The sequence below is a fragment of the Bubalus kerabau genome, chromosome 6 (genome assembly GCF_029407905.1).
Source record: "Bubalus kerabau isolate K-KA32 ecotype Philippines breed swamp buffalo chromosome 6, PCC_UOA_SB_1v2, whole genome shotgun sequence".
NCBI lineage: Eukaryota > Metazoa > Chordata > Mammalia > Artiodactyla > Bovidae > Bubalus > Bubalus kerabau.
Genome location: NC_073629.1, coordinates 57,320,834 through 57,338,694, shown reverse-complemented (window position 1 = coordinate 57,338,694; position 17,861 = coordinate 57,320,834). Strand labels below are relative to the sequence as shown.

The following is a 17,861-nucleotide window of genomic DNA, read 5'->3' as shown; positions in this document are numbered from 1 at the left end:
TTTAAATGTAGAATTAATTATTTATATGAAAAAATTAAAGGCAGGTTATGTGAAATTCTACTCTGTGTGTGAATTGAATGGGGCAGAAAGAGTAATCCTTATGGACTCGTCTTAGGTCATGAAGACAAAACTTAAGGAAAGCTGAATATTAAGAGCTTTGTCAGAAAAAAAATTGCATTCAGATCACAAGTTGTGCTTCCCATTTTGATTTTCAAAGTCCAGATTCGTTATGGTACACATGAAAAAATGTGATTCAGAACAAGAAAACTGCTTTGTAGAGGCTGTGTCCTGACAATTGAGGGGAAGAAGAAAACACAGCTACACAAAGAGCAATGCTTACTCCTGGGAGAATACAGGTCTTTTGCTGTAAGGAACCCAAAGAAGGATTCACAAGAAGAATTTGAACAGGCCGCTCTTTATTTTGCTAATGGGTGAGTTTGGAACTCAGGAAAACAAGAAAACCTAAGTTACTTGTTAGGCTCAGAAAAGAAGTAGGCAGGTGACCTTTGACATCTTAGGCCTCCTCGTCTCAGTCCAAGTCCTCTGGCCCTGACCTCTTAACATTCCAATGTCCTGAAGCCAGGCCCTGCCTGAGCCAAGGTTGCAAATTATCTCTGAGATGTGGATAAACATCCACTGCGTCAGTGTTTTTCAAGGTGTGGTCTAGGGACCACCTGCATTGGGGTTACCTGGAGAATTTTCAGAAATATAGGTTCCTGGGCCCCAGGAATTACTGGACCAGAGAGGAACGAGGTTCAGAATTTTACCTTTTGAACACATTGCTCAGGACTCTAGAAGGATGCTGAAGTTTGAGAATCACTGTGCCAGAGGCCACTTAGAGACCAGAGGAGTAAACGTCCCGACATTTCTTTAATGGATTCCCTTTAGTGAAAGGCATTAACTAAAATGTGAAAGCCTGTCCACAAATCCTTCACTAAACAAAAAAAGTCCTCCAGCCATTTTCTCCATTTCTCATGGCATCTCTTCACAGAGGGAGTATAGGAAGGCTTTGTCCTTTAAAATAAGTTCAGTGAGTACTTGAAAAGTCGTTTGGCAGGAGATGAGGGATGAGACAAAGGGGGAAGATTAATGACGAACAGAATCAGAGTCCTTGCTAAAATAAAAATGGATTCACACCCAACTTCTTATGAAGGCTAAGACATATGGCAGCTCATGTGGGAAGCGAGCGTGTTTAGTAGAAAGAGGTCCTGCTGCAGAGCTGTGTGATATAGGGGACAGCTTTCTCAGCCAAAAACAGAACATCACATGCTCTGGGAGATGCACCATCTCTCTGATGTGATGAGAGGCTGACTTTCTAAAACTTGAGCAAACTCTGCCCGAATGGCTTTAATAAGTTTAATGAGCTTCTCAGAGTTGAGATGATCAGGTTTTGGGGTTTAGATCTTGGGTTTGCTCTTATCTTCATGCGTGGCCTGACAGCCAATCATTTTCTGTGACTGTTTATGGAAGCCACTGATAGTTGAAGTTTCCTCATTTGTAAAGTGGAAGTCACAATCCTCCATCATTTCTGAGAACTGGGAGGAGGAAAGTGCTGGCCACTAGGAATCGTGTCTGAGTTTCAGCTATAAACCATGGACTTTAGAGAGATTTTAGCAGGAAAATGCCAGGACATACCTGGAGGATGTTTTTGTTTCCCTTTTTGTTTTTTAAAGGGAGAAAGAGCAATCATTTGTACTTTGTGACCTGTTATGCACCAACCTTAAAGCAACAAGGGCTGTACCCCATTACTAGGGCTCATTCAAAGTTATAAATGCACAGATATACAAAGGATATTTACAAATATGGCTTATTATGCTTACAGTAGCAACAACAGGAGTTCAGTTTTAGTCCGTGGAAAATTGCTGCTTAATAAGAACTTTCCCAAACCCATGTCCCGTTTGAGATAAAAATTTCCACACTAAGTTTCATCGCCCTACTAGAATTTCCTTTGGAATGTTTGTGCTAAATTCCTTTCTCCCTGATTGAAATATACAACACAAAATCTAGCTTCAAGACTTAAAAAGTAATGCACTGAAATGCACAGATACATAGAGACAGTGGGCTGAGGGAAGCAGCAGAGAGTTGGGGAAATGAATTAAACTCCCCAATAATTAAGAAATGATTTACTTGGCACATTCAGAATTTGGATTGCTTGAACAGTAGGGCAGTGTATAACTTCATTATGTGCCATGGGCAACCCCAGCACCAACTCAGTTTTGCTGCAAGAAGCCTTTTTTATTTTTTCGGTATTTCCTGACTTGGTATGTGCAGTTGTGAACTTAATTAACACACTAGTGATTCTGCACCCTCAGGGAAAAATGGTAAATTTTGTGAAATATAAACACAGAAAAAAAGAGAAAGTTTCTTTCCTTTCTGTTCATAGTTGTTTTTATTCCTTCTTTTATGTTATGCATTAGGAAAACATGAAAGGCACACGCTTTATAGAGCCCAGTTCTGGACCCCACTAAGGCATGATATTTAGGAACTCCTCTAAATCACTCTTGTATCGTACAGACCAGTGGTCCCCAACCTTTTTGGCACCAGGGACCAATTTCATGGAAGACATTTTTCCCATGGACTGGAGGAGAAGGGATGGTTTCAGGATGATTCAAGCGCATTACATTTATCTTGCACTTTATTTCTATGATTGTTATAGCTCCACCTCAGATCATCAGGCATTGGATCCCAGAAACTGGGGACCCCTGTTATGGACCATCCTAGCTGTTTTTGGATGAGAGAAAGCAGGGTTAATAGGTAGCAAAAATTAGCTCTTTCGATGATAGCATTGCATCTTATATGCCTTTTTTTTTTTTTTTAATATTGCTCTCATATGGAAGTAGCTTGAACAATTCCCTTTTGAATCAGGCCCTATAAATTTGATCAATATCATTATTTTCTTGAGGCAAGTTTAAACCAATAAAGTTGTCCAGCTTTGTCCCTCTTCTCTCCCACTCACCCTCTTAAAAAAACCAGGGAGAGTCACAACTTTGGCGTGGAGCTTGAGTGTGAAGCTCTGGTACAGAAAAGATCTATGAAAAGATGACATTTATGGATGAGTATATATATTTAATTTCTTGTGTGTGAGTGTGTATGTAGATATATTTCTGCTTCTGTTCATCGAGAATACAACATCATAATTCAGGACATTTTGCTTTATCCAATGAAGAGTTTTTTTCAGCTCTCTTTAATTGGTAATTTAATTACAGAGCTAATTAGGAACAGAGTGGGTGTTGGGATTACAATGAGTGTCTTCAACTGGAAATTCTTACTGCTTACAAAGCAAGGAAGTTTTTAAATTATGGAACACCTAAATAATGGATTAATAAGTCAGTAAATACAACAGGATGAGGACAGATCATTCACATACCTGTCAATTGGCAAAACTGAATGGTGTGACCTCTCTCACTAAGTAATGATGACTGCCTTTCTGGCCTCTTGGGGGTTCTATGCTGAAGCCCCAGAGAATTTGCTTGGGAAACTCCAGGGCTTGAATTCCCCAGGCCAGACCTTCAGAAGAAGGTGTTGCAGCTGACAGATATTGGGGAGGAAATATGGTCCAATACTTAAGGGGAAGAGGAATTTTATTACTAGCCTCTGCTTCTCACCTGTTCATAGAGGAAAGAAAAGGAAGTTTCTGTTTCTGCCTCAGTTTTCCTACTCCTCTGCCCATTGCAACTGACACCTGTGTTCCAGGGCAGCATGGTAGCATTTGGAGGTAGTTGAAGCATGGCCTGGGGCACAGGGGTTTTTAGCATAGACCAGGTGGCCCTTTGGGTCTGGTCTTGGGTTCATGAGACAGAGAGGGCTGTAGTTGAGTGATTTAAACCTATGCCCTGCCTGTCCCACCCATGAAATGAGTCACTATGAGGGCTGAGCTTGGTGTGAGTGCAGGGTGGGGAATAACTAATAATTGAACCAGAACAGAGACTCTGTATTTGGAAAAGCCTTGTTGCTGATCTGTTTAGGGGAAACAATCATTTGTTCATTCATCAAACATTTAGGAATGATGTGTGGGTGGCTACTATCCTGTAAAGAAGCCTCACACAAAGTAAAAACACCAAATGTAAATACACTGTCTCTTTGAATGCAAAATATAGAGAGTTCCCTACAGGACAAATTTCACAAATGTCTCAAAAAAAAAAAAAAAAAAAAAAAGCCTAGATCAGAATTTCATCTCCTGGGCCTCCTTATTGGGAAGGTTCCATATGGAAAGGTGGGGAGCCAGAAAGGCCACAAGTCTGTGGGGAAAATGCTAAAGGCAATCCAGGTCCAAAGGATAATTTGGATGGATTACAGATTCACAGCTCTCTGCAATATCTGCACGGGAAGGTGTGTGTGACAGGGAGAAAGGAAGAACAAGAGATAACTGGGGCTAAATCCACAGATAATCCTAAACCTGGTTTCAGCCAACAGCCTGACTCAGGTTCGTTTTCCCCCAAACTCTGGACCAGAATTACTGTCGTGAACTAAATTGATTTGAGCTTTGCTGGTTTCCTTCTGCTGCAAGTGACATGGCCAAGAAAGGCCTCAGTGGGCCAGGTCAGGAAGAGGCGCACACAAAACTAAGGGCTCTGACCGGTCCACAAACCGGCTGTGACACGGCCCTCCTCCACTCCCCAGCAAAGAGCAGCTTGAAAATGAAGGCAGGACTATTTAATTTTAAATATGCCCTTTTTGAACTAATAAAATCATTGAGAAGCTGACCCTTCCCTAGGTCTTAGTTAGTAAGTAAGTTAAGTCGCTCAGTCGTGTCCGACTCGTCGCGACCCCATGGACGGTAGCCTACCAGTCTCCTCTATCCATGGGATTTTCCAGGCAAAAGTACTGGAGTGGGTTGCCATTTCCTTCCCTAGGTTTTGGCAACGCTAAATTTTTTTTAATAAAATTTTAAATTGGAGGATAATTTCTCTACAATGTTGTGTTGGTTTCTTTCATATAAAAACATGAATCGCCATAGGTATACATATGTCCCCTCCCTCCTGAATCTCCCTCCCACTCCTCTAGGTTGTCACAGAACACTGGGTTGAGCTTCCTGTTATACAGCAGCTTCCCATATGAAGGAGTACTTCTATAAGCCCAAGGTTTTAGAACTATGGTCAGTTTCTCCTCATTCCCCCAAAGAAAGAACTTCCTGACTTTTTTTTTTTTTTTTTTACACTCTCACCCTAAATAACTCTTTTTGTGCTAAAGCTTCCACATGTTGGGCTAAGAAGGACAGATTCCTTATAATTTTATTTGTTTGTTCTCTGCCTTGCTTCAAAAATGATTTAGGCTGAGATGTCTCATGCTATCCAGCCCAAAGGAAAGGAGATTATGACCACCCAAATGGACAGAGGCTCAAAAGAAATAAATCAAAAAAGGTTCACCCTTAAATATTATCTTTTCATTAAATTATTTAGTTCACAGTTTCATCAGAACATTCTTTCATTTATTTAATAAATCCACCAATATCTATTGAGGACTTATGATGGGTAAGGGTCATATAATTTTAATCCAGACCCAATTCTTTCTGAGTTTCTAGTTAGACTGGAGAGGTGGTGTGTGCACAAATATTATGTTACTTGACAGAGGATAATAAATTCCATGTGTGAATGGCAGAGTCAGGAGAAAGCAAGCTGTCTTGCAGCTGAGCTAATCAAGAAAGTCTTCATGGAAGGAGAGGGTGGGGCTCAGGTTGGGTCATAGGTTAGGGAGGAATCTGATAGACAGGGTTGAGGGCAGGGCATTCCGGACAGGGGCTTATATTTACTAAACACTTACTTTTTGCCAAGAACTTTATATACATCCAACTCATTTAATTTTCACTAAGACCCAAAGAAGAATGATTATTTTCCCCCAGTGCAAATTGTAACAATAATCAAGCTTTGTTAGGCATTTAGTATGTGCCAGGCATTTTGGCTAAGTGGTTTACATGAATGGATTAAGTCTTTTAATCATCAAAGCAGCTCTTTGAAGAGGGTACTGTTATTTTTATTATTCTCATTTTACAGATGAGGACGTCAAGGTACTGAGAGGTATATAACTTGCCCAAGTTTACCCAGCAAGTGAGGGGCAGAGCTGTAGCTCCAGGGCCCTCCTTCACTTTTAATTCTGCCCTCCTATTTCCCATAGGAAAAGCCACAGAAGCAGGACGACCTAATGAAAACGTCTAAGAATTCACTATTGACATTTGTTGAGAATATGTTTGCAAAACTCACACAAATTGAAACATTTTAATAGTGACCGACCTAGGAAAACATTTAAATTTTATGCTTAAAAACCCATGTTGAAACAGAGATAAATGATAATTTTCAACTCATAACTTCTTGTCTCTGCTGAGTTACAGAGCTGTGGTGAGTAGTGGAAGCTCTGGAGATGGGGGTGGAGGAAGCGGGGAGAAGAGAAAGGGTAGGTGTAGGGGAGATGTTCAAGCAGCATGTCTCTAGTGAGCACTGACTTTGTTCAGATTATTTGAGGAAGTCTTTTTGCTGAATATGTTGATGCAGAAGGGGTGGAACTGGATGGTCAGAGGAGTGTGTCTGGCCATGTTGCCTCCAGAATGGAGCTTGTAATGTCTACAGCTACCTGGGTCACTCCTCAGATTTCAATCCTGTACAAATGATCTTGATAGCTCATTTGTTCTAAGAGTTACGTGAGAGGTAAAGGATTCAAATAGCACCCTTAAAGGGTAAATGTTATTTGTAATTTTGTCTAAGGTCCTTGCCTAGCGTTCTATAGCTTTCAAAGAGCCCTTGGGCTCTGTCACTGGATCCCACAGACTTAGCAGAGAGAACAGGGCAATTGATAGGTAAGGAAATGAGGCTGAGAAACTTAAGTCAGTGGACTAAGGACACAGGTCTCAGGATTGGGCCCGGCACTCTGCCTCTGGTACAGACTCTTTCTGTGATGGTCACTATGTTCAGTGAGCTCCCCCCTCATTTCTGATGGAACAGGGCCTGGGTGATCAAGATGGGGACAAGTAGGGAGTTTAAGCTTGACAAAAGCTGAAATTCTGGGGGAAAAAAATGGCCAGCCTCCTCCAGGTGGAGAAGGAGAGGGAGACTAGATCAATAGAAAGAATTCAAAACAGAGAGTAGCTTCATTTTTTTCTTTTTTTAAATGGGGAAATATCATATTCAAAGTCTTGGAGAGAAAACCCTAAACAGAATCCCTGAATCCAAGATCTTAATCACCTTGCAGGGAAGGAATCTCAGTGGAAAAGGAAACTAGCATCTGTGTGTTCATTGGACAAACCTTTTCACAGACAATGCTCTGGAACCAGACACCAAGATGAACGAATGTCTTATTCTTTTCAGAAGCTATGGTGAGAGTGAGGGTGGGTAGAGAGACAAGGGACAGCACAGAACAGACTAGAGGAACTCTGTGAAGGAGCCAGGAGAGGACAGAGGAGGGGCACCAGCTACTCCAGTGGACCAACCCTGTGCCAGCATTTTCTAGACGCCTTTATGTAGGATACTTCAGAGCAGCCTCACATCCTGTGATAAAGGCATCACCACCCAATCTTCAGAAGAGAAAATGAGGCTTACTGAGGCTGAGAAACTTGCTTCAGACGACATGATGATAAAGGGGAGAGGAAGATTCAAACACATGTTTGATTGACTCCAAAGCTTACACTGTTAAAACATCCACATTCTGAGTGAGCCAAGTAATGGTCATTTTTAGCTATTCCACCTGTGAATAGTGTGACCTATTTTCTCCGTGTCTAGGGAGAACAGAAATGGCATAGGAGTGGGCTTTGGGTCAAAGGTGAGCAGATGCATGGCAGAATGGAAGTTTCCTTGCATTCCTTCCATTGCATGGAAGTTCTGACAACTAACTAGTATATTTTGCTGATCTTTGAGCCCAAATCTCTGAGTGGCAAACCAAGAGTCCCAGAAAAGAGAACTCACTGCTGTGCTGAGCCATGCTATCTTTCTACCCCTGCTCAGCTTTTTAAATACTCCCTTAAGGGGATCTATTGACCTGAGTATTTTAAAAAGAAAAACGTTCATTGGCTTGGTGACCTTCACAGACAGGACATGAACAGTTGTGTCCCAGTTGTTTTCCAGGAGGCCTGTGTTGGGCAGGCCGTGTGTTTCCTGGGCTTACCCTGCACCCAGCATCTGGAGGCCCATGGCTGGGGCGGCAGTGTGCAGAGAAACGGCTAACAGACACCTGGCCGCCTGAGCCTGGGCACTGCGGGGGTTAACTTCAAAACGGCTTCCCACCCTTGGATAATTATTTTGTCAGAAATGAAACCACTGGTGTTCTCTGGCCTCATTTTGATACCTGCCATCCTTCCTTTCCCTCTTTGGAGTCCTATAGTAATGTCATTAAAGTCCCCGGAAAATGTCAGCCGAAACCAAGGTTTCTGTCGGTTATAACCTATGAAAAATGTATTGGATTTAATATGTTTGGTTTGGGAAATCAGTTTTTGTCCACTATAACCAATTGTCCATAATAGCCATGTCTGTTGTAAGTGGCATGCACTGTAATAACCCTCATATAAAGGGTAAAATGAAAGACAAACCGTTTCAGATGGTAGCTGGAGCCGTATCAATATAGATCACTGCCTACGTATATCAAATGATTGATGGCCATTTTTAAGGCTTTTTCAATTCAATGCCAGTGCTGTCTAACGGCAGTAAAGCACACAGTATTTGCTGATACCCTTCCTGATAAACCGGCTGGTTGCAAGTGAGAACAACTTAAGGAGTGAAAAGGCACTGGGAGCCATCTCTTTCAAATGATCCGTTTTCAATGTCCTGGTGGGAGGACAGTCCTCACTGCAGGAGATGCCGTAGGCTGGAAGCAGGCAGCGGATCGGCAGCAGGACACCTGTGCCCGGGTCCCGGAAAGCGGGCCATCTCCCCAAAGCTGTCCTTGCAGCTGGTAAGGAGGTCAGGAGAAGGTAAGATGTGACTTTGAGGGAGAGGACCATTTTGGCTTCCTTTGCCTAAGGATGGCAAACACATGTGTACTGTGCGGAGCTTTTTTATTTGTTTATTTATTTAATCCTCAGATAAATCCCATGATGTCTGAACTCCCGTTAGTCCCATTTTTACAGTTGGGGAAGTGGAGGCACACAGAGGCTAAGTCCCTTGCCCAGGATAGCAGTTAGTGAGCGACTGAGCTCAGAATCACACCAGGTCCCCTGGATCTGGAGTCTGAGCATTTTAGCCTTAGGCTGTTCCATCTTTCAGATCACAGAAGTGTATATGAGCTCCCTTATACGTGGAACCTAAGATAGCCAAACTCATAGAAGCATGGGAGTTATCAGGGGCTGGGGGTAGGAGACACAAGGAGGTGATAATCTAAGAGTCTAGAGTTTCAGTTATGCAAGATAAATACGTTCTGGAGACCTACTATACAGCATAGCACCCGTAGCTCTCAATACTGCATTGTAGACTGAACTCTTGCTAAGAGGGTAGATTACATGGTAAATGTTCTTGCCACCCACAGACAAAATACTAAGAACAATACAATGACGACTACTAATATTATTACTACTACTAATGGGTGCAGGAGAAAATTCAGGACATAATGGATTAATCTATGACCTAGATAGTGGTGATGGTTTTACAGGTCTTCACTTATCTCCAAACCCACTGAGTTGGTATATATTAAATGTGTGCAGACTTTTACATGTCAGGCTTACTTTAACAGAGTGTTTTTTTTTTTAAAGTGTGTGGATATTTAACTGTGATTTCTTGGGGTAAATGTTGAAATCTCAAGAGGCTATTTGTTGCTGACATCCATGCCCACAAGTACCTGCTAATACCCTCATCTTGGTGGAGATGCCTTCACTTTTCTTCCAAGCCCTTCCTCAGTGCCAGCTGACAATCTCACTCTCCCCCGTGATCATGCACCAAATGTGACTGTTCAGACCAGGCACACATGCCCCCCCACACACATGCCCTCACACACACATCCTCTCAACCACATGCCCACAGGAACCTGCCCCTCTCCTGCACGATGTATTCATATTTACTGTAAACAATTATTTGCATAATTGCCTTTGAATGTAAGTCTCTCAGAACAGCCCATACACTCCTGGAGGCAGAGATCATTTGTCTCATTCATGGCTGCCCCTCCGTTATAGCTTGACAATGAGCTTGGCACACAGGAGGGCTCAAGAACTGGTAAAGAATCAGTAACATGAGTGAAATTCTGGAAACTTCTGAATTTCAGTAATTCAGAAATTCAATTCAAAATTCTGAAATTCAGTACTGGAAGGAAAGAAGATATTTTATCTGTCCTTCCTGTCCTTTATCCAGAATGAGAAATGTGATAAATCCTTATCGAAAGGATTAGTTTCCTTAAAATATCCATGCCTTTGTTAAGGAAATGAAACTTCACAAATGCCAGAACTCGCCAACATAAAATGAGTGCAACTTTCAAAAGTATCTGAATTCCAGATACACTTGCACACACACGCATGTTCACACGCACCCAGCGTGTACCCCGTTAAACCCACCATGCCCACACAGCTGCTTTCACGTCCTCTGTGAAGCTTCCTTCCTCCTGGGGAGCAGGCATCAAACGGGTTACCCCCGTGTCTCCGAGGAATCCTACTGACATTCACTTGCTTTGGGAACACATGCGGACACTCACAGTTTAGCACATGGGCCCTGTCTTTTCAGCTGTCTTTTAATCTTTGATAAATTGAACAAGCGTGGAGAACTTGTCGGTGACAACCAGCTCGGCTAAGACTGCAGGGATGAAAACCATGTCAGTGGAGTCCCTGAAAGTCCTCCAGTGTGCTTGAAGCATATAAAGAGAACCCTTGATCCCGGCTATCAAAGGGTGCAGAAAGATCAAGAAGAATCAAAGCTGATGGTGTGCCAGAAAACACCTGCAACAGAAGGTCATTACTTCCCCTCGTTAAAACAGCCTCAGTTCTGGGGCCTGATCTGAAGCTTAATTGAAATGTTTCAAACAGTGGATTATAACGAAGATGAGGCATCCCCTGTCCATTTCATGACCTTTTCTAAGAAAGGCAGATTGGTAATAAGGCAAAAAAACCCTGAGCGATTGCCTGAAGACAGCCAAGCCTCTTAATGATATGAGCTGCAACACCTTTCTTGGGAAGGAGGACCTGCCCAGGGTGTGGAGCCAAGGAAGCCTTCACGAGAGGGCAAGAGGACATGGGCCTTGGCCTCCCAGACACTCCCCCGGATCTGCTTCCCCATCCCCATTTCTGTGACCTTCCCTTTTCTGAACAAGAACAGGGGGATACCAGATGCAATACTACCTCTGGGATAATAATCGTCCGTTGTTCCAAACGTTATTCTTGCGGTGTAGAGGGTCCATCACCCCATCACGCTCCTTTCGTAATCTTTCTATCTAGCTTGTGTCATCACACATGACCCCGTTGATAGTGGAAGATGAGGAAGGCCCTCCAGGTCCGCAGAGGATGGGACTGTAGCAGGAGGGGACGCTGGCAGGAGATAACTCAACTCAGACCTTATCAATTTTTCTGTATCCTGAAAAAAAAAATCACAATGCTGCTGCCACTTATGCTTTTCACATGATAATAAATTGCAAGTCACATTTTGCCCAGAGATTTAAATGCCGTCTGGCTCTCTTCCCCTTTTTTGGGTGTGATTATCTGCCCTGGCAATGAAGTCCACGTCTGAAGTCCTGTGATTATCTCAACCTCCAGCTGGCGCATTGTGAAAGTCACTGTTTTGGGGATATTGTTGCAGCTGTAGATAGGAAAGCTTTACAGAAGTTTCTAATCCTATATTCATCTCTGCTTTGGACTCACCTGTCCTAACCTGCAGGGTTTCAGTTTCTTAGGTGATTGCTCAGATGCTTCTCTTTGGGAACCCTCTAAGACCTTGTTCTGCAAAGTCTGATCCACAGCATCAGTACGTGTTAGAAATGCAGAGTCCCAGGTCCCACCCTAGACCTGCTGATCAGATCAATGGCTTAACCAGATCCCCAGGTGATTCAGATGCAGATTAAGGTTTGATAAAGATCTTAGGAAGAAGGCTTCCCAGGTGGCGCAGTGGTAAAGAATCTGCCTGCCAATGCAGAAGGCACAAGAGACGGTTTTGATCCCTGGGTCCAGAATCATCCCCAAGAGAAGGAAATGGCAACCTGCTTCAGTATTCTTGCCTGGAAAATTCCATGGACAGAGAAGCTTGGTGGGCTACTGTCCATGGGGCTGCAAAGAGTCAGATACAACTAAACATACAGAGACTTCACTTTAGGAAGGAGAAACTTTCTTGGTTGGGTGGGTTTGAAAAATCATGCTGAACATTCCTGGGCACAGAACACCTCTCTAAGATGAGATTTAGTTAACCCAGTGCTGAGTGGGCCCAGAGGGATGCTCTGTTTCTCTCATACAGTTCTAATGAGAAAGGGTTAATAAGTTCTTCAACAGCTGGAGCTATTTTGCAATCAAGGACCAACATAAAAAGACAGCAGGCCAGGCACAAAGGCCAGCCTGCCAGAGCTGTTGGATTAGAGCTCCTGAGAGAGCCTCAGAGAAAGTCCTAGTCGTGACTTCTGACTTTATTAAACTTTGTGTGGTGGCAAAGTTTGTTTGAACTTCACTAAATCCTCCAAATAAAAGACTAGCTTCGACCATCTGGTTCTCTAGGATGAAATAATGTAATTCAGGACAGGCAATTATCAATAATTGTTTTAGGACAGTTAAGAATGGAAACTCTTAGTCCCACCTGCTCTGTTTCCCTCTTGAAAGTATTTTTTCCACTAAACCTTTTGAGTGGAAAGTTGAACCAGGAAAGTTTTTTTATATCTTGCTTTGGGTGTTGATTCTATCTCATTTAATCCTAGTATAACTTTGCCTTGAGAATGCAAAATTTGCTCCCCCTGAACAAATATACAATCTACTTAGTTTTTTTTTTGACTTTGCTTTCATTATTGTCTACATTTATGTTGTCTTTAAATTGGTCCTTCATTCTTTTCTTCCTAACTTTCAGTCCCATGATATTTTGGGGTTCTCTTCATCATATGCAACACTTTTCCCAAAACATTTTCCTATTTTTTTTTTCCTATTAGCTTTCCAAACCAGATATACTGAAAAAGCATTTACTGAAATGTCCAAAAGGACTCTTCTATTGAGATATATCCTAATGTTATTTTATATAATTTTGTAAACAAGAAACCCAATTTTCAATCTGTAGCCCTTACTTCCCCAGACTCCAGAGTTTTGGGGTTACTTTCTCAGGTACATCTTCTCTGGAGGTTTTCTATGACTATGAGTAAGAACAGAGCCTTATTTTGAGCTCTAAGTTCAGAGTTCCTGGATGATCTCAGGGGAAATCCTGTCATCTGCCAAGTGCATTTTTCTTACCTGAAAAGTGAGGCAAGTGCCATCTCCTTATCTTCAGGAAAGTGAGAAGGCTAATGAGGAGGCAATGGAGTCTTCAAGCTTGTTCTCTACAGAGACAAGTGCCCTGAACCTAACCTGCTTCCTGTAGAATCCACACTACCCTTTGTGATCCATCTCCCCTATCTCATCAGCTGGTCTCACTGAACCAGGCGCCTGAATACCGCAGGCTGTTTCAGCCCTGTCTGTGAGTACTCTTCCTTCTGTGGGATAAGCTTTCCCCCTTGCCTGCACTAGACCACTTTCAACGTTTCCTGTCAACATCCCCTTTTTTGAGCAGCCCTCCCTGGTTTTCCCCAGGTCAAGTTCATTACCCTTTCTTTGGTAACCCCCACTGTCCACTGTACATTTCTTCATCACTGAATCTATCACCTACATTGTATAATTACCTACATTGTGCGTTTTTTTCCAAAGGTATTTCTCTGCCTTCTCAACTGAACATGAGCTTTTAGAGTCAAATATTGTGACTAATTCATGGCTGTGTTCTCAGGACCTGGTTTGGCAGTTTGGCAAATGATTATAGAATAAATGAATGCATGGCCTTCTAGACCAGGCTGCATCTGATTACTATAAAGAGAGTTTTGTATAGGACTCTTTGGTTGCAAGCAACAGAAACAAACTTGAACCTCATTATGCAAAAATGAGAGAATTTGTTATGAGTTCCAGGATGTCTCATGGAACCCAAGTGTAGGAATGCAGCCAGACTCTAGGACAAGAATGGAACTAGATACTTTTTTTTTTTTTTTTCAAAGAACCTATTTTCCATCAAGTGAATTTCCATTTTAAGAATTTGTGAAAAAACAATTTAAGACCACTTAGCAATTTTTCCTACCCATTCAGTGGCCTGAGCAGTGGGAGCTGCAGACCAGTCTGCAGTGGCAGGCTGAACACACCAGTCTGCAGCGAGGAACTACTGAATAGGTGCAGAAGACACCTGCAAGCCTTCAGACCAGTCCACCACCTCAGGCTGAGCAGCAGTGAACTCTGGAGCTGGAGTGGGACATTCACCCTGAAGTTCCTCCTTGGTCACAGCCTTCTCAGCTGTCTCCTGCTCTTCCTTTTCAGTCTGCTCAGGATCTCTGTAGAAGCAGAGATCAGGCATGACCTCCCATGGGTGTTCACAGAAGATGGCACCCACACATGTGCAGGACTTCCCAAATGAGCATCTACCACATCAGACCCACTGAGTGAGCTCCCTTCCTAGGATCTTACAACAGGGTACATCAAGTTAGTCTGAAAACAGAAGGACCAAGTAATGCCTGAGAAGAGTAAGAAATACTGGGGAAAAGCAGAAGAAAGCACAGGCTATTTTTTAAATGTCTTCATCTCTCCTTAAAGCTCTCATATGTTAAAATTATACTTTTATAGCAAGTATTACTATCAAACTCCATTCTTTAGGCCAGAGACCCTTGAGGTGCTAGAGAAAAACTTGCTCCTCGTTTAGCACACTACCTATACTTGTGAGTTCATCGGCCAGTGGCTTCAACGCTGAGCTCTAACAATGTGCAGATGGAGCTAGAAACTTAAAAAGGTAGCTTTATTTCTCATTTTTGCTCCTATGTATTCATTTGCCACCTCCTTCTCCTCCTCTTCCTTTCTCTCTCTTTCTTTCCCTCTTTCTCTCTCCCTCTCCCACAGACTCCCTATGGGTTTCTTGTTTTCTCAGATCACATGAAGAAACTATGTGTTATATGTCTAGGCACCTATGCTGCTGCTGCTGCTGCTAAGTCACTTCAGTCATGTCCGACTCTGTGCGACCCCATAGATGGCAGCCCACCAGGCTCCCCCATCCCTGGGATTCTCCAGGCAAGAACACTGGAGTGGGTTGCCATTTCCTTCTCCAATGCAGAAAAGTGAAAAATGAAAGTGAAGTCGCTCAGTCATGTCCGACTCTTAGCGACCCCATGGACTGCAGCCTACCAGGCTCCTCCATCCATGGGATTTTCCAGGCAAGAGTACTGGAGTGGGGTGCCATTGCCTTCTCCGTAGGCACCTATAGAGTCTAATAAATATTCTCCTGGTTTCAGCTCCAAATACCCAGTAAGAGTACCTGGTTGACCCAACTGGGGTCAAATGTGTACCTATAGACTAATCATCTATAGCCAGGAACAGCAGAAATTCCCAGAAAATAGGGCAAAAGTAGACACCTCCAAATGTGTCCATGAAAATGATATAATCAGCTAGCGATTTAAATGCCAAACTGGAGATGAGTTTAAATGATTAAACTACATATGTAAAACACTATATTTAATGACTTTTCAGCCTCATGCCACAATAGATTCTATTAAAACATGTGCCTCTGAAATTAATTTTCATAGACTTTTGGAGTCCTTATAGTTTTTAATGTGGCTCTTTGTGTTGTCCTTTAAGTCTCTGATAATCAGCTCCAATATTTCTCTAGAAAAATATGAAGCAATATGCCACTTAAGGCATATGTTTCTCAGTTATTTAATATGAAGTGTGGCAACTGCAGGTGTCTGGTATTCCTAGAGCTTTTTCAGTTCTGCTCTCATTTAAGATTCATGCAAAACCTTCAATCAAGTCAGGTCACTAGGAGATATTAGCTGTGATGGAAGAAAATGTGGAAGCTTTATTGACACACTGAATTTCAATGCTTGTTTCTAAAGGGGAGAAACATGTCTTCGTCAACAAATTACATTTCATTTTCTTTCCAAGTCTGTTATTCTGTTGGCTTCCACAAAGTTAAATCTGGGTAAAAGGGGCTGTCTTTATCCTTGTTCTCCATAGGTTGGGGAACTGAGGATGGATTAACCATTGTAGACAGGATGTCAAAAAGCCTTCTTAGTCTAGGGACCAGCTCACAGTGTGTTTGGAACTGGGTGGGACAATCTCCCAACAAGTAAAAATTACAGTTTCAAAAACAGAAGGGCTATCTTGAAAGGTGAGCTGGAGCAACTATGGGGAGGTGTTCCTTTGGAACTTTGCCTCCTTGTAGCATGCCAGAGGAGTAAATGAGGATTTACATACCTTTGATGTCTGTTATTTTAGATTACTGTCAGCGAATGCCCATTCTTCTTCAGTGATGGCAACTGGATTTTCTAACAAAGAGATATTATCTTACATGTAGCTTCTCAGTTGTGAAATAATTATTATTGACAACCCACCAGAATTAAGACTGGGAAGAGACTTACCGTTTAGTCAGTAGATATTGTGAGCCTATAGTAATAATAATATTAACATTAATAATAGCAACAACACATTTCTAATAGTACTTTATAACTTGCTGCTGCTGCTGCTGCTAAGTCGCTTCAGTCGTGTCCGACTGTGCGACCCCATAGACGGAAGCCTACCAGGCTCCTCGTCCCTGGGATTCTCCAGGCAAGAACACTGGAGTAGGTTGCCATTTCCTTCTCCAATGTATGAAAGAGAAAAGTGAAAGTGAAGTCGCTCAGTCATGTCCGACTCTGTGCGACCCTATAGACGGCAGCCCACCAGGCTCCCCCGTCCCTGGGATTCTCTAGGCAAGAACCCTGGAGTGGGTTGCCATTTCCTTCTCCAATGCAGGAAAGTGAAAAGTGAAAGTGAAGTCGCTCAGTCGTGTCCAACTCTTCGTGATCCCGTGGACCAGGCTTCTCTGTCCATGGGATTTTCCAGGCAAGAGTACTGGAGTGGGTGCCATTTCCTTCTCCGAGAGGGAATTCTAGATAACAGGAAAAAAACACATATAGAAAATGAGCAATGAGTATTCTTTGGCTGAAAAACCATCAAAAGATAGATTGTTTTGCAGTGGCACACGGAATGGCTCATAAACTGAAAAGAGCAGATGCAGGAAGAACAATTGGGAACCTGTCAAAATTATCCTATATCTAGTCCACCACAATACTCTGTTGACTTGGTCTACCAATTTCTCTCCATCTCTGCTATCTCTCTAGCTTCTCTCAGTCTTCTCTCACCTGAACACTGCAACAGCTTCCCAAACATCCATTTACATCCACCCTTGCCCTGCCCTATACATCCTGGAGACACCACAACCGGAATGGTCTTCACAAAATTAAAATCTGATCACATTATTTTTCTGCTTCTCACTGCTCTTAAGATAAAGGTGAATAGCTTGGTTGCTATGACCTTATGTGGCCTTGTCTTGGTCTGCCTGTCCAGCATAATTTTGAATCACTTTGCTCCTCACTCTTGTAGTTTTCCCTGCAATGTTCTTCTCTGACTTTTGTGAATGTGCCATGCTCCCTCCCAAATCAGGGCCTTTGCATATGCTGTTCATTCTGTCTGGCAGACTCTTCTTACCACTCTTCGTCCTTTGGGAATAACTCAAATCATTTTCTTGGGGAATCATTCACAAACTTCTCGAGTATAGGCCAAATCCTGTTATTACATGTCTTCAGACTCTTATATGCATTTCATTACCATGATCTAAGCTAATAATTATTTCCATGACACTCTCACTCCTCTGTTAGACCATAGTCTCCATGAGGGAAGGAATACATCTTTTTTGCTCACCATTATATTCTTAATGTCTGTCTTAGTTCCTGGAATTCAACAAATA

At 42.5% G+C, this 17,861-nt stretch overlaps 1 long non-coding RNA gene and 1 other non-coding gene across 3 annotated transcripts; both read right to left on the bottom strand.

Annotated features, from left to right (window-relative positions):
• Positions 1-10,698: 10,698 nt before the first annotated feature.
• Positions 10,699-17,238, bottom strand: LOC129655184 (uncharacterized). 2 transcript variants are annotated; one of them, XR_008715811.1, is made up of 4 exons: positions 17,150-17,238; positions 16,495-17,003; positions 16,331-16,401; positions 10,699-11,465 (listed from the first exon to the last, which is right to left on the bottom strand). It is a non-coding gene; the product is annotated as an uncharacterized LOC129655184 (long non-coding RNA). The 2 variants fall into 2 exon arrangements; XR_008715810.1 differs by having other exon boundaries at positions 16,495-16,519; positions 17,150-17,236.
• LOC129656678 (small nucleolar RNA SNORA62/SNORA6 family) lies at positions 14,703-14,852 on the bottom strand. The gene has a single exon (XR_008716468.1). It is a non-coding gene; the product is annotated as a small nucleolar RNA SNORA62/SNORA6 family (small nucleolar RNA).
• Positions 17,239-17,861: the final 623 nt, after the last annotated feature.